This window comes from Chrysemys picta, chromosome 6 (assembly GCF_011386835.1).
Source record: "Chrysemys picta bellii isolate R12L10 chromosome 6, ASM1138683v2, whole genome shotgun sequence".
NCBI classification, from domain to species: Eukaryota; Metazoa; Chordata; order Testudines; family Emydidae; genus Chrysemys; species Chrysemys picta.
The window spans coordinates 86,903,852-86,916,964 of record NC_088796.1 but is presented as its reverse complement, the minus strand read 5'-3'; the positions used below and the strand labels follow the sequence as shown (position 1 = coordinate 86,916,964).

General features: G+C 39.1%; 1 protein-coding gene across 2 annotated transcripts in view; it reads left to right on the top strand.

The window, feature by feature from the left end:
• The first annotated feature begins 2,842 nt into the window (after positions 1 to 2,842).
• The window catches only part of LRRC2 (leucine rich repeat containing 2), a 231,570-nt gene continuing 221,299 nt past the window's right edge, over positions 2,843 to 13,113 (top strand). For both annotated transcript variants that reach the window (XM_065599364.1, XM_065599365.1), the window contains exon 1: positions 2,843 to 3,035. The gene's annotated coding sequence lies outside the window, so the exon portion shown is untranslated. The remainder of the gene's footprint in view (positions 3,036 to 13,113) is intronic.

Here is a 13,113-nt window from a genome sequence, read left to right as displayed (position 1 = left end):
TTAACTGTTGGGAGGTGGGTCTGGGGCTCTAAAGGAGCTCTGTCATGAGGACTACTCTGGGGCCATGTACCCTAAGGCTACCACCTTCCTGTGCCTGCTAACTCCCTTAGCTGTGTGACTCCCACAGCCTGTGGGGCCAACTGGAGTTTTCCAGGCTTCTGGGTCAGTGGCAAGGAGCCCAGAAGGCCTGAGAGGCCCAGCTCTAGTTGAGGGTCTCAGGGCTTCCAGGCTCCCTGCTATGGTGCTAGGAGATTACAGACCCTGAGAACCACAGCTTGAGCCAAGGCTGCCAGGTTCCCAGCTCTGGAACAGTCTGGGTTTCTGCTTGCATATCCAGGTGCCATTTGACAAGCCCTGATAGCTGTTGTTTGTTTTTTTTAATCTGTGGAAAATTTGACAACCTTAAGTGGAAGGAAGGAGGCAGCGCAGCAGCAGTCGCTGCCTCTAGGGACAGGCTGCTCATGCAGCTTGTGGCAGTGCATGACCCTGTGCAGCCCACAGGTCACAGGCAAGGCAGCGTCGGCCACGCTGGTGAAGACCCTACGAGCAATGGGGGCAGGGCCTTCGGGAGGAGAGGCAGAGCAGGGGTGGGGCATCAAGGGAAGAGGCAGAGAGGGGGGGGGGCCTTGGGGGTCTGGTTATCAGCCATTAGAACTCTAGCTCTGCGGCAGGGAGTATGGAAGCCCCAGAGTGCAGGCTTCAGAATCAAGGCAAGCTGGCAGGGAACCTGACTGGTTTGCAAGGGAACTGTCATTTGTCTAAAATTCATTACAATGGTTTCCACGAAACACTTCGGGTTGTATTAATTGGCATTTTCCAATGAAAATCTATTTGCAACCGTGTTTATGGGCATGAATGTGAGTGTGAATGAGGAATAAACTATAAGTGCATATAGATCAAGGGCCGCGCAGGAGAAAAAACAGCAAACAGTTTTTTGATCTAGGTAATTAAAACACGTTTCAGGCCGAGACTTGACATACAAGTATCATAAGAACATAAGAGCAGCCATACTGGGTCAGACCAAAGGTCTATCTAGCCCAGTATCCTGTCTTCCAACAGTGGCCAATGCCAAGTGCCCCAGAGGGAATGAATAGAACAGGTAATCACCAAGTGATCCTTTCCCTGTCGCTCATTCCCAGCTTCTGGCAAACAGAGGCTAGGGACACCATCACTGCCCATCTGGCTAATAGCCATTGATGGACCTATCCTCCATGAACTTATCTAGTTCTTTTTTGAACTCTGTTATAGTTTTGGCCTTCACAACATCCTCTGGCAAAGAGTTCCACAGGTTGACTGCGTTGTGTGAAGAAATACTTCCTTTTGTTTGTTTTAAACCTGCTACCTTTCATTTGGTCACCCTTAGTTCTTGCTTTATGAGAAGGAGTAATAACACTTCCTTATTTACTTTCTCCACACCAGTGATGATTTTATAGATCTCAATCATATCTCCCCTTTAGTCTTCTCTTTTCCAACCTGAAAAGTCCCAGTCTTATTAATCTCTCCTCATACGGAAGCCATTCTGTACCCCTAATCATTTTTGTTGCCCGTTTTTGAACCTTTTCCAATTATTATCTATCCCTTTCTTAATGATGCCCAACATTCTGTTTGCTTTTTCGACTGCCGCTGCACATTGGGTGGATATTTTCAGAGAACTATCCACAATGACTCCAAGATCTCTTTCTTGTGTGGTAACAGCTAATTTAGATGCCATCATTTTATATGTATAGTTGGGATTATGTTTTCCAATGTGCATTACTTTGCATTTATCAACACTGAATTTCATCTGCCATTTTGTTGCCCAGTCACCCAATTTTGAGAGATCCTTTTGTAGCTCTTCACAGTCTGCCTGGGACTTAACTATTTTGAGTAGTTTTGTTTCTGCAAATTTTGCCACCTCACTGTTTACCCCTTTCTCCAGATCATTTATGAATATGGTGAAAAGGACTGGTCCCAGTACAGCCCCCTGGGGGACACCACTATTTATCTCTCTCCATTCTGAAAACTGACCATTTGTTCCTACCATTTGTTTCCTATCCTTCAGACTTCCTGCTTCTGATGTACTTAAATTTTTTTTTGCTATTACTTTTTGAGTCTTTGGCTAGCTGTTCTTCAAATTCTTTTTTGGCCTTCCTAATTTGACACTGAATAGAGATTGACTATATCAACTGCTTCAGGGTCACTGTGGTCTATTGTCAATTACCATAAATACCATTTGACCTCAGAAATTCTTTATATACAGATTTACATAATAGTTATAACAAAAGAACCATTATTTTGAATAAGTTCCTGCTTTGAAAAGCATTTAGATACATTTGTATCTTTGGAGGTATTATAGCCTATTCTGAAACAGCTCATAGTTATTTCACCAGTTCAACTCTGGGACTGAAAGCAATTGCTATCTGATGGCTGTTTATACTAAATGAGAGACAAGTTTGGTGGCTGAAGACCAAATTCTAGTGGACAAGTACCCACTGCATAGTAATCACCAAGACAGCAGTGGCAGAATGGCAAGACAATCATGGGAAGGTAGTGCTCTCAGGTCCATGCTATAACTAGTCTTTTAATCAACAGATTACTTTAATGTCCAGGCTAGTCAATCATGCAGTAGAAGGAGATTCACTTAAAAATAAAACGTCCATAGTTAATAGCTGATGCTTTATAAAAACTCAGAAAAGGTTGACAATACTCAACCAATAACTTTAACCCCTTCAATTCTCCTTTCCCATATGCTGTCATTCATTAACATAGGATTTAAATTACCAGAGGTTATTGTGTAACCATGAGGATCCTCCTGCAGGGGAAAAATCTCTTCAGATTCTTAGGGAGGATCTGGGGTCCATTGCAGAATTGGCCACTAGAGATGGATGGACATGTTGTGCCAGATACTGGCCCCTACCCCAGCTGCTCTGGTGGTGCAGAACAGCTAGAAACCTGTTTCATCTACTTGCCTGAGAATCCCACCTCCCTGGGGGAATCTTCAGGTGGTGAAGAGATGCAGTAGCAGCTCCTATGCCATCACCCTTCTGGAATAAGAGGTATGACTGGGGCACCTCTGTGCAGTGGCATTTGGCTGGCAGAATAGCTCATAGGATCAAGCCTATACTATCCTATCATAGGTACCTAGCCCCACGATCGAAGGGGATATGAAAATGGCTTAACATCAGCTTTGCACCCTATCCTGAACTGCACCAAACACACCTTAAACATAGGGATCCTGTCCCGAGAGCCACAAATGTATTTGCTAATATAAAGACCAGAATCTGGATAATAGCAATTAAAAACATTAACTAGAAATTCTTTGGACCATGTCTGCATGCAGTCCACAGTTTTGAGCTGCCAACTTGTTGGTACTTTTTGAATCCCACATGCTACCCTCATGTGTTAAGATGTTGAAACATCAACAGGTTCACTTCTCAACATGAAGACATTCTGAAACAGGGAATAAAATGAATGCACATTATTTATCCCAGAAGTATTCCCACCTTGATGAGAGCCAAATGAGGATGGTGGCATGTGAATCATTACTGAGCACTATGTGTGAGAAAAACTGTCACTGTATGACTGTGTGATACCACACAGTCTATCACAATTTCTTGCTGCATCAGCAGGCATGTGGCATGCAGGTCAAGGCAAAGTTATTTTGCATGCATCATTGTAGCTGTATAGAGAGAGTCAAGGGGTTATTCCTGGTAAAACAGTTGATGACCATAGGGATGTGTCATGTATCTTTCCAGGTTGCTATGATGCCCACATTTGTTTCCATACATTAGACTTGTTAATAGTTGTGTGCAGCATTTTCTGGTATTGGCTTAAGCTTTCGGTGCTAGTGATCTGGACTCAAACAGTCCTGTATTCCTGTTGTAGGTATTACCTACTTTTTTGTTTGTTTGTTCTCATTTATTTGATTGAGCCTGCTGTTTGAGATACAGTATGGTAAACCCCAACCAAACATTCACAAATCATCATTCAGCCCCTCTGCCCTCCCAAACCTGAGTGGCTTAAAAATACATTTGTGTTATTTTTTCATTTACTTTTTTTTATTTTTTTAACCTTTATGGTATACTCAGGTCACATTTTCAAGTTTTTCTCCACAATCCCAAGGCCTAGAAACTCACTGGGGGGAGGGACGGGGACATGGTTGGGAAGAGAGAGAGAGAGCTGAGATTCTCATATATTCATGTTTCAGAGTGGTAGCCGTTAGTTTGTATCAGCAAAAAAAACGAGGAGTATTTGTGGCACCTTAGAGACTAACAAATTTATTTGAGCATAAGCTTTCATGGGCTAAAACCCACTTCATCGGATGCATGCAGTGGAAAATACAGTAGGAAGATATATATACACAGAGGACATGAAAAAAATGGGTAGATATGGAACTAGCTGTTAAGCAAACACTGACCATGTGCAGATCTTACAAAACCTTCCCAAGCCAAAGGCAATTTTGTTTGGATAAGGAGGGTTGCACTGGAACCAAGATATTTAAGATCGCAATGTTGTTGTGATATTCCATTGTCCTCATATATTGTGTAATCAAATGTCCTGAAAGGATTAGATATTTTCCATAGCTGGAAGGAATGATTTTATGGTGCTTAGAACAGCCAAAGGCTTCCTGGAATTCTGTTAGTAACAGCAGACTTTGCAAGGGCTTAACCAGGCACAGCTATTTCTGTATCTTGCAGCAGAAGTCACTAAAACATGCCAAAGAATTTTCTGTTAGCTGTAGGCATTGGTCCCGGAGAGCAACAAAATTCCAGTTGTTCTTTCTCCAGATGTGGCAAAGGGACAAGCTCAGAAATATGTCATAATTGCTATTATGAAAAAGATATATAGAATTTGATAGGGATTAAACAGATAGGGTCTTACAGAAATTAAATAGGGATCCATAGAAATTATTCTAAAAACCTGTAGAATGACCAGAGAGAGGATATCGTCTCTCTAAAGACATTTGAAAAGCTTCTTACAGAATGTAAGTGACTTATTTCCTTCATTAAAATGACGTAGAAACATTATAATTTTGAATTAAATGCTACTGAGCTCTTTCATAAGGGTGGATGCAAATATAGAGGCTCTCACATGTACATGCAGTTTTTGCATTCTCCACAAAGTAGCAAAAATGTATGAAAAGCTATCTTTTGGGGATCTTTTCCTCTAGGCTGCTTTACAGTAATAATTACAGGAAAAAACCCTATTGTGGCTGTGTTTCTATTAACACTTTTTGGGAAATCTTCCCTCATTGTACTCCCATTGAGGCAACTCTACTGGTGGTATCAATATGGGAGCATTAGCATAGACAGAGTACAGGCATTCATACTCAGATGAGAGACTGTCTAGATGTTAAGATGTCTACACTAATGCTCCCACCAGTGCTATTGCAATTTGGTTAGATTTCCCCCCAAATGCTAATGTAGACAAGGTCACATGCATGCAGACTGACTATGCCATCTTGACAAGAATGTTGGTGTTACTAATTAGTAGCTGCAAACAGATGTTAGCTCTTCTTGTACAAGAAAAGCTCTAATTAGAGTTTAACAGATGCAGCAATTACATAACAGGCTGAAAACATTGTAGTAGTAGCTGTGTATCACCCAAATGAGTGGAGCATTAAGTCAGTAATGTCAGGTGTGGTAAGTTTCAGAGTAGCAGCCGTGTTAGTCTGTATCCGCAAAAAGAACAGGAGTACTTGTGGCACCTTAGAGACTAACAAATTTATTAGAGCATAAGCTTTCGTGGACTAAGGGGAGGACTCTTCAGACCTATTTTTCTCCTAGGGGATCCTTAACCCATCCATACAATTAATGAGTTATGATATAGCACGATACTAGGTTGTGTAGCAGTGATCAACATTATCAAAACCAAGGACGTAAAATTAAATTCCTAAATCCACATGTAAGAACCTAAAAGAGAAGCAACCTAAGTAGAGCAATAAAAACTTTCATCAGACAAATTTGAAAACTTTGGCCAAAATTTCTATGTTACCAGTTTAAAAGGGCTCCTTTTGTTTAATAGCATAACGTGCAGCCTTTGATATGTAAAAGGAAGCATCAACATTTATAAAGTAGCCATTTATGGTACATCTCCTTTCAAAGAGAACAGTTAACTTAAGCACAGTTTTTTACATCTGTGCATTGCTAACAGCTGCTTTTATTCAGACAAAAAAAAGTGAACCTCTGCAAATGCAGATTGTAGTTAATTATTTTAGTATAATGTGGAAAAATGGGGAAGGGAGAAGGCAAAAGCATGCTAGGTGGGGGTGGTATGAGACATACAATGCAACAAAAATAGGAAAAGGGGTGCTATTTAAAAATAAATGCAGTAGAACTTCAACAGCATTGCTGTAAAGATTTGGGAGTCCCCCAGAATACCAGTCACATTGCAATGTTTGTGTCTTCATGATATAACATTGCATCATGAATAATTGCACCATCATGTCATGATGTTGCCTTTTTGACACTATAGCCATTATGTTTGGAACAGGGAAGTTCACACTGCTTAGGCCTAGATCATTAGTGAGTCCCCCTGTGGTCACAGGTATGCTTAAAGCAGACCCTCATCTTAAAGAACATTTCCAGGTGATCAGAGTTCTTTTAGGAAATTACCAGCCCTGTACTGGCTTATACAGTAAGAGGGCTTGTCTACATGAGGAAATTTATCAGCATAGCTATAGGGCTATAACTCCCTATGTGGACACTCTTATTCCAGTGAAAGTGGCTTTTTTTTTTCAGTTTAGCTCAAACTACTTCCAAAGTGACATAACAAAAATTGAAAAAAGGCTTTTATACTGGAATAAATGTCCACTTGGGTGAGTTACACCAGTATACATCAGTTTAAATTCACACACTACTTTTATACCAGTATAACTTCCCTGTGCAGACAAGCCCTAGATGTATTACTCTATCAGTATAACTAGAAAAATCTCCATGTAGACAACCCCCTATTTTAGGTGATAGAGAGAAATTCCATTTGGATAGTTAATTCACAAATTAATTCATTATCCACATTAACTTTTTCAGGACAAGTAAGTATTTTGTAACTCATTATAAACATGCAGCTTACTCCACTGAAGCATTTTTTGCCTGTTCCTTAATTAATTAATCCACAAAGAAAGCTGGATGAATGATACACAGAATTTGTTAATATTTAGTTTAAACTTTTAAGCAATGTCATTTGTACAGTAAAAGCAGCAAAGAGTCCTGTGGCACCTTATAGACTAACAGACATATTGGAGCATGAGCTTTCGTGGGTGAATACCCACTTTGTCGGATGCATGTCAGCTTTTACAGATCCAGACTAACATGGCTACCCCTCTGATAATTTATACAGTAATCACTACTCTTTCATGTTCACTAGCTGGTAATATTCCAGCAAATGAGCTTATGGGCAAGAAAGTTTTGAAAAACAGAATTTTAAGTGATTATTGTAGATTATATGCAGAGAGCTTTTTCTCATGATTGTTTCCCTTGTCATCCCATCCTTGTAGATTTGTGTTATACCCATTTATTGTATCCTGTTTTAATAGGATTGTGAGCTCTTCAGGGCATAGACCATCTTTTACTCTGTACAGCACCTAATACAATTGGGCCCTGATCCTAACTGGGATCTATAGGTTATAATAATATTTAATCTATTATACTTACCCTTCCTTCCAGTGCTTAAATATTGGAATGATAAGAGCTTTAGAAATATCTGAGTTTTTTTTATACTGTTAATTTTACAATAAGGCAGGCAGAGATGAACTAAATAATAGAAAAGTGTAAAAACACCCAATCTGATACACAGTGCAGGAGTAATTTCTCCTGACATTTGATGAAGCCTCTATTTGTAAGTGAAGTGACGGAAACACAATCATTTCAGATACTTAAATTAGACGAGGCAAAGCACTACAAAATATACTCTAAGGGACAATCATGAAATGGCAGGGGAATGGGTTTGATGACCTTAGAGGTCTTTTCCATTTATGATTTTTATGATTCCATATTCCATTTAGTTTGTGTTCTATTCCTCTTATTTGTAGTTACTATGTTAAGATAAAGGAAGTAAAAAGTCATTCTTCAAGACTTAAACTCATCACCACAGGGGACAAGAAGTTTTTTTCCCCCTGAGTCTAGTGTTACACTACTGGGTAGGTGTATTATGGATTTTTTTCTACTGAGGCTAGATAGTGGACATGATGGATGAAAGGTTTGATCTGGAATGGTGTTCCTATGCCACTAAGGCCCGTGCAGACAAAATCAGTCTCGGTAGCTACCTACCGGGTCCACGGAATGTCTTGTCACTTTCAAAATTACAACCTTTGGGACAAAATTCTTAAATCTTAGCATTATGATTTTGCATCAGTTCCAAAGTTATTTTAGAATGTCTTAATCATTTGAATGTATAGGTTGCAGGACCCAGCTGGGATATCCTCTAGAAAATCAGAACTCTTCCTTGAAAACTGGAATGAGGAAACATCTTCTAGGTAGCTGGGCCTCCTGAATCTTGCAAATGTGTTTCAATGGAGTAGTTAACAAAGTTCCCAAATAAGAGAGAATTTTAACACAGTTTCTACAACTTCAACTCTCCTCAGCCCCATAAAAAGTATTAAGAAGTCTGGTAATGAAGCATTAGGAGGTCTAATCAGTTCCCAGTGCCATAAACCTCTTAATCACTCCACATGACTTACACCAGGGGTAGTCAATAGGCAGATCGTGGGCCAAATCTGGACCGCCAGATGCTTTTGAATGGACCCGGAAATCTTTTAATTTACTTATTATCATTATAATTATTGGTTTTTTTTATTATTATTATTTTCTCTGGAGTCTGGACCTTGACTATATCTTGACTAAGAAATTTGGACCTTGATGAAAAAAATTGACTACCCCTGACTTACACTGTCCACCCACCTTTAACTTCATTCTTCCTCCAGATTTGCAAAAATATATGCAAAAGTCAAAATAACAAGTTGCTAGGAGATAATTGGAAATAAATTTCTGGAATAGAAAATGGAATTTTATCTTATCCTAGCTATGTGTTATTTTGACAATTGTGTTTATTTTCTTTTTAGATTATGCCTTTTCCACACAATGTGGGCTTTATGCTTATGGGGAGAAGAGGTTGAAACGTGAACATGCTTAGCTAAAGGGGATGCGATGGGACAGCTAGTGTGAGCAGGGGATTCACCCTTAAGGGGGAAGGAAGGCAGTGGAGCTTGTCCTTTCTCCGTTAGGAATGGCAGTTTAAAACACCACCTATGAGACATGCTTAAATCCGTGGCAATGGAAACTGCTTGGGAGATCAGCTATTTGTTGCCCCAAATTTGTTTTTGGATGAAAATTCCCCCCCATTTTCTGACCAGCTCTAATTAGCATGATGCCTGGATGTCCTGTCCTGTCTGGTCCCTGACTGGCCATGGTCATGTTGTATGCTGTGTTGACTAGCTCTGGGCCCATCGGGCAGAGCAGGAATTGAAAAATGGCTTGTGTTGCTGAGACCTCCAGGTCTGCAGTGTGAAATTTGCCAGAGAAGTGAATATGACCTGATAAGTGCTCAATCCCTCTCCACCTCTCTCAACAGCACCCACAAAGAGGTGCACATAGCAGTATATCCAGAAGGGTGTGAAGGGGTCCTTAAGTCTCAGATATGCTGCAAGTAGTACTCTGGCTTGGTCTATACTACCAACTCATGCTGGTATAACTACATCCTCAGCGGTGTGGAAAATCCTAACCCTCAGTGTAGACTGCGCTATGTTGATGGGAAGGCTTCTATTATCAACATAGCTTCCGCCTCTCAAAGGGGTGGAGTACCTATGCTGAATGGAGAAGCTCTCCTGTCAGCGTACGTAACATCTTCACTAAGTGCTACAGTGGCACAGCTGTGCCTCTGCAGTGCTGTAAGTGTAGACAAGCCCGTTGTGTCTGAGGGAGTCCATCCCTTTTCCTCTCCATCTGCATCCTACACAAGATGAGTTTTACATATCCTGATCTAAGAAACGGTTGACTCTGTCAGTAGATTCCATGGGCTTTGTGCAGTTCCTTTGTCTTGACTCTGTTTTTGGAATCTTCAAGAGCTTTTAATTAAAGATCTATCCCCTTCCTTCCATCTGTCTGACAGCCCAACAGGTTTGTTTCTGCTAGGTCTTTCCTCCTTTCCAATTTCATGTAAGATGACTATATACTGCAGATGTGAAATGTGCATGATTTTGCACTACTATGCATGTGCAACACTCTCCGTTTGCTGTGACTGGCTTACTCTTTTCTGAGATTGTGATGTACATATTTTCAGTTGTATCATAATTAATTGTCTCTGTAAATATTGGCTATGAACTGTTTGTTTTTTTTCTACTTAGAAATAGTATGCAATTTGTTTTCTTAAAAAACATTTAGTTTGGATTATGTCCCAATTATCAAATAGTTAAGATCAATACCTGGTAATCTCCAGAAGAAAGTGATTTATGAAATGCTAAAAGAGCTAAATATGTATAGCTGAGCAAAACAGCATCTGAAGGTGGTATGAAGGGTGATAGGAAGGATGTTATGAGATGTACATGACTTTTTACTTGTATTTATTTTGAACAAAATTATAAATAAAGAAAATGCCAACTAATTCCATCTGTCCCTCAAGCCATCATTAACTGGTTCTTTCTTTTAGGCATTGAGTCTTGAGGAGAGCATGGTGGCCTTCTGGTGATGGGATAAAACTACAAACAGAACAGAGCTGGTTAAAAAATAAAAACCTGTTTTTTTGCAAAACAAAAATTAAAGCTCTTTTTGTTTCAAAATGTTTGAAACAAACTTTTTTGTTTTCTGTTTTTTAATATTTTGCAATTTTTAAAAAAATATTTACCACATAAATTTCTATAAAAAGCATGATAGAAATTTTTCATTTATAGAAAATCTAGACTGGGGAAAAAAGCATGAAGTTTTTCATGAAAAACTAAATTTTGGCAATGTTGACAATTTTTCATGAAAAATATCATTTTTGACATTTTCGGTTGAAAAAATCTTCTTGTTTTAAAATTTTGGTCAGCTCTAGAAAAATATAAATTAAGGCTGAAAATCAGGAAAATATTCCTTACAGGTGGGGTCAAATAGAACTCTGAAGCATTCTCCCAAGGGAAGTGGAATGAAAGCTTCACTGTGTCACATACTTGTAATTGGGCTGGACCATGCACTAGCAAAATGTAGTAGGGAACAATTCTATATTACTCAGAGAGATGGACAAAGTGAACAAGTAGGTCATTTACAGCTCTATGGTCTGATTCTTTTGACTAATCCTCTCTCTTTTGGTCTTTAACTTTATTTAGATCGAATATGCCTCCCTAACCTTTATGAAATCACGTACCAAAGCAATTCAGTTCAATCAATATTCACATAAAAGCACTCTGAACCTATTTTCAACCCTTTCATACACTCCCTCAACAGCATGGGAAATAAAATATGATTTCCAGTCTACCATTGAGGTCAGCAAATTTTGGCTGTGTTGGACCAAGTGGAGGATGTAGGGAGGAGTGTGAATTCCACAGTGAAGAACCCTTCTCCCTGAAATCACCAGCTGGCTCCTCTTTAAACAAAGGAACTGCTAGCTCCAGCTCCATAGGTGATTATGTGAAAATTTGACATTTGCAGTGAGAAGTGATCTCTGAAGTAGCAGGACCTGGACTTTAAAGGTCAGCACCAACACCTTGAAGTCATCTGAAAACAAAGTAAGAGCCACTGCAGAGCACAGAAATCAATGTAATATGCTGCTGAGAGAACACTACTAAATACACCCAGCTGGGTTTATTCTCCATGAGCTGAAGTTTCCAGGAATTTATTATGAGTCTAGTCCCTAGATTAGTAATTACTTCAGACATGTCATTTTTCATGTCTGATATCAACAAATACAAGAGAGTAGATCAGATTCTGAACTCAGTTTTGTCACTGTAAATCTAGGATAACTCCACTGAACACAATGGAGAAATTACTCCAAATTTATACTGGTGTAACATAATCTGGACAAAAAGAAGAACAGGAGTACTTGTGGCACCTTAGAGACTAACAAATTTATTAGAGCATAAGCTTTCGTGGACTACAGCCCACTTCTTGTTACTCTGAAATCTATAATCTGGACAGTATCTCATTCAGAGGCAAACCACCCTATCTAAAGATGTACTTTTTAGTCTGGCATGGTGAAGACCTTGTTCCTTTCAAGCTGTGTATCTTCTGATTTCCTTGCCTGCTGAAAAAACTAGGTCAGGTTTCTTTTGACAGGAAAAGAGAAGCTTTTTTTCCTAATCTTACTAAGTGCCATATGGAACATCATCTATTATGCACTTCACATTGGTTGAGTTTTCTAATATCTCAGCTGTTGTTTTTCCTTCCAATCTAGTTATGTTTTGAAAACTTGTGAGTTATGTATGGACATAGATGTCAGTTTCTGAAAGCTATTAATCAGGATTTTTGGAGGAACTTTTCTTCCCGTTTGAAATACACTGGAATCAATTTATTTTTATTTTTATTTTTTTAAATTTTATTTATTTTTGGTGAGTCAGAATGGATGTAAGAAACATTTTGCTGAAAAATAGGAACTGTGACTCCAAGTTGGGAGCAGTTGGCATCTATGTAATACTTTTCTTAACTTAATATTTTTGTTACTTTTTTATTATTAGGTTTTGTAATATCCAGCAAATCATATACCAAGCCAGCAGTATGTGAACAAATTTTCCAATAAGCTTCAATTACATTGTAAGTATTAAAAGAAAATTGTTGAGCACATCTAGCCAGCTGACTTTCAAGGTACAGAACTACCATATTCCATCTCAAATGATAAACCAAACACCTGAACAGTGAGAAAGAATTAGTAAAGGAGGCATGACTTTTTTTTGGACAAGCCAGGGGAGATCAAGGACAGAGGGATTAACAATGTATAATAATAAATGCTCAGTTTGTTAATGGTGCTTTTCATCTATAGATCTCAAAGCAGTTTACAAAAGAAGGTAAGTATAATTATTCCCATTTTATAGATGGGGAAACTGAGGCACAGAGAGTTGAAGTGACTTGTCCATAGTCACACACCAGGTCAGCAGCAGACTTGAGACTAGATTTCATTTGTTATGTAACTGATCTGAACCTACTTTAGTTCATGCATAAATTGAACATTCTT